Here is a 3,523-nt window from a genome sequence, read left to right on the forward strand (position 1 = left end):
GCTGGGTTTCTGTACAGCACTTTGAGATATCAGCTGATGTACGAAGGGCTATATAAATAAATTTGATTTGATTTGATTTAGGGAGGTCATACAGGCACATGGAGGCCACACACTACTGAGCCTCATTTTGACTTGTTTTAAGGACATTACATCAAAGTTGGATCAGCCTGTAGTGTGGTTTTCCACTTTAATTTTGAGTGTGACTCCAAATCCAGACCTCCATGGGTTAATAAATTGGATTTCCATTGATTATTGTTGTGTGATTTTGCTGTCAGCACATTCAACTATGTAAAGAAAAAGTATTTAATAAGATTATTTCATTCATTCAGATCTAGGATGTGTTATTTTAGTGTTCCCTTTATTTTTTTGAGCAGTGTATAAGGTCTAGTTTAATTAACTGTTATTTTGTATTGAACACTGAATGTTATATTAAAAGGCTGCAAAGCCAATGTCTCCATTCCACATTTTGAAATAAGTATCCTTCCATGTTACCTGTTTCCTAATGAAACCAGCTAGGTTGGAACCTAGGTCTCCTGCACACCACAGTACTGTGTTAGCCATTTGAGCTAAAGCCTAGGACCACTGGCCATATTAGATTCCCTAAACTTGCTTTGTGCATTTTTCCATGTAAAAGCCATAAACATCTACTGTATATCTAACCTACATTCTATTAATTACGTAAAGGGCAGGTGCTCAGAGGATACGTTACAAATGGCACCCTATTCCCTACATGCTTCACTATTGGCCCTGGTCAAAAGTAGTGCACTATATAGACAATAGGGTGCCATTTGGGATGCATACATTATCACTGGCTTTAGTAATTCCAGTGACATACATTTTTTTCCTATAATCTCGCAAATCTCCGTTTTGGACGAGACTGACTTTATGTCCAAAGTTATCCTATTTACACTTTGTTGTCAATTTTGACACTAGAATAAACGTTTCTGACTCATATCGATGCCACATTGGCCATTTTCTAAACGAGAAGTTACTTTTAAGGGGAAGTTGCTCTTTAATAACAGGAAGCATAGAAATAGCAGAAATGTCACAGATCTACTGCTTCTCAGACTTGCTACAATGAGAATGACAGATCTATAACTCATTTCTATGTGAATTTGGTATGGTCTCCCAAAAAGCCACATAGCCAACTGCGTAGCATATTGTTTTTCATAGCTAAAAGAAGGGGGAAGTCTGTCAGACACACTTTAGAGCTTAGAAACTTGCTACACGAGGAAACATTTTCTAAATCATGGGCAAACTGTCTGTATTTTTGTTTGTTCTTTCCTTTTACACCATTGTCAACTCAGGTAAGATGGACTATTTACTTTCTCTTACCTCATTTAATGATTTTTTTTAATGTTATAAAATATAAAATGTCCATATCTGTGTATAATATCACTCCTCTCCCAGGTTCAGGATCACATTCTCTGTGGGCACTTGCAACATATATAAGCGGAGAGACACCTTTCCCTGAGTTTACGGTTGTGGTGATGTTGGATGATGTTCAAGTGGCTTACTATGACTCCAACATGAAACACTTCATCTACAGGGGTCATAACACCCCTAACAAAATACATGATGACGAAGCTAAGAACGGAGATTTTGTATTTGGAGTTATGTACCACCACATGAAGGAGAGATACTTTCACCTAAAGCACCACTTGAATCTCACAGAAGGTGTTCAAGTTCAGCAAAGAATGGCTGGCTGTGAGATGTTTGACAATGGTGAACCAGCCCTGATCATGACAAAGAACACTTTCAATGCAGTTTTTGCAGATCATGCAATATATTACAACATTACACATTTTACATATGATGCTGGTAAACTACTTCAAGGATGGGATGGGATGAGGCAAGCACAAGAAAAAATTCTTTATGAGAATGTTTTACTTACCCTTTGCATCAGAACACTGAAGACAATCCTGAAAAGAGAGAAGAACATTGTGATGCGTAAAGTTCCTCCCAGACTCAGGTTGATAAAGAAAGAGGTTTCTGGAGGGTTTCAGGTGAGCTGCCTGGTGTTTGGTTTCTACCCCCGCCACATCAACCTGACCCTGCTGAGAGACGGCCAGCCAGTGGCGGAACAGGAGCTGACAGGGGGGGAGGTGCTGCCTAGTGGAGATGGGACCTACCAGCTGAGGAAGAGTCTGGAGGTCAGTACTGAGGAGCTAAAGAAGAGACACAACTACACCTGTACTGCCTCTCACCTCAGTCTGGACAACAAGCTGGATGTCAGTGGGAGTCTGGGGCAGAGAGAGTTCACCTGTCCACCCTCCGTTCTACTGGTGATGCTGCTGATTCTTATTCTATTGGTCACATTCATTTGTGTCAAAAGGAGGTGGAGTAACACTGCCTCCCAGTCTGAACTTGCCAACGTTGATGCAAAAGTCTCAGAGGAAATGAACCTGTCTTCAGATTCTGAGAACTAATATATTCTTGGGACACTGATGCAGCTTTGTCAATTCAGCTCAGTTCACAATGAAAATATGACTGTCAGAGCACCCATCAGAGCAGACATAAAATGTACGAATGATTCTGATATTGCTAGTCAATCTTCCCCTCAACAACAGACTGTAAAGTATCAGTATGGGGAGACTGTTGACAATAACAAATATCTGGGCATTAGTCTAGATCTGCATTTATATATTTGATATGCTGGTTTGGCATCCTGAGCATTAACAAAGGTAATCTGTTAGTTATTTTGTGATGTAATCTGTCATTTCTAATCATGACTATTCATGACTATTCATTAACTGTACAATTCTATCTGTGGTGTATTAGCTGATATCCAGTATCTTAACCAGAAGGAGAATCTAGTGATCATGTGTATGAGGTCTATTTATTATTGGAAAGACTTTACAGTGTCTGTGTTGTATTGTATGTAGTGTATATTACCCCCAGGCTGTACAATAATACCTTTATTACAGACAATGAAATGTAGCCTAATCGATTAATGCATTGATTCATGTTAACTACGACATTAATTTAAACAATGTCAGGTATACCGTAACTTCTCTCAAGAACTTGTTTATCATGGTGGAAGGGAGAGATATCTGACCCTATTTCTCTCCAGTTTAAGACTGGCATGAGGAATAAACTAAGGTAAATGTTGTATGCATTATAAACAATTAAAAAGTTTTTTGATAGAACAGCTTTAGTGGGGACTGAATCTGTTGGATTGTCAGTGCCATGAAAAGTCATTTTCTATTTTGCAATATGCACACCACTTCTTCTAAACATATATTTTTTAGTGTTACCTTTCCCCAGTCAAAAATTCAGGCCTACATTTCCACTCCAAGGCTGGACCACAACATAAAACACTGCTTTTGAATATAAGATCTAGTTTAATTAACTTATTTTGTATTGAACACTGAATGTTATATTAAAAGGCTGCAAAGCCAATGTCTCCATTCCACATTTTGAAATAAGTATCCTTCCATGTTACCTGCTTCCTAATGAGACCAACAAGATTGAACCTAGGTCTCCTGTGAACCACAATACTGTGTTAGCCATCTGGTACTAT

At 38.6% G+C, this 3,523-nt stretch overlaps 1 pseudogene across 1 annotated transcript; it reads left to right on the plus strand.

Moving 5' to 3' along the window:
* The first annotated feature begins 1,135 nt into the window (after window positions 1–1,135).
* Window positions 1,136–3,149, plus strand: LOC106562659 (major histocompatibility complex class I-related protein 1-like; annotated as a pseudogene). Its single transcript, XR_006757565.2, has 2 exons — window positions 1,136–1,307; window positions 1,411–3,149. The product of XR_006757565.2 is annotated as a major histocompatibility complex class I-related protein 1-like (transcript).
* Window positions 3,150–3,523: the final 374 nt, after the last annotated feature.

The sequence above is a fragment of the Salmo salar genome, chromosome 11, assembly GCF_965601325.2.
Source record: "Salmo salar chromosome 11, fSalSal1, whole genome shotgun sequence".
Lineage (NCBI taxonomy): Eukaryota > Metazoa > Chordata > Actinopteri > Salmoniformes > Salmonidae > Salmo > Salmo salar.